We start from the raw sequence: 486 nt of genomic DNA on the forward strand, positions 1-486 counted from the left end.
TAGGTCATAAGCTATCTGTGTGCAAACTTTCATGCAAATCAGTTCTGTCATTTACGCGTATTAATTTAATTAAACTTTCATAATACGTGATAGCTCTTAAAATAGTAGCCTATTTTCCAACATAGGTCATAAGCTATCTCTGTGCGAAATGTCATGCAAATCTGTTCACTCATTTCCGCGTATTAATTTAATTAAAACTTTTTTAACAGGTGGCAACTCTTCCAAAAAATTTGCCTATTTTCCACTGTAGGTCATAAGCTATCTGCTTGCAAAATTTCATGCAAATCCGTTCAGACTTTTCCGCGTATTAATCTAATTAAACTTTTTTAGCAGGTGGTAACTCTTAAAAAAAGTAGCCTATTTTTCAACCTAGCTATCTGTGTGAAAACTTCCATGCAAATCAGTTCACTCATTTCCGCGTATTAATTAAATTAAACATTTATAACAGGTGGCAACTCTTAAAAAAAGTAGCCTACTTTCTAACCT

The sequence above is a fragment of the Rhagoletis pomonella genome, unplaced genomic scaffold, assembly GCF_013731165.1.
Source record: "Rhagoletis pomonella isolate Grant_MI unplaced genomic scaffold, Rhpom_1.0 Rhpom_scaffold_00015, whole genome shotgun sequence".
In the NCBI taxonomy this organism is placed as follows: Eukaryota; Metazoa; Arthropoda; class Insecta; order Diptera; family Tephritidae; genus Rhagoletis; species Rhagoletis pomonella.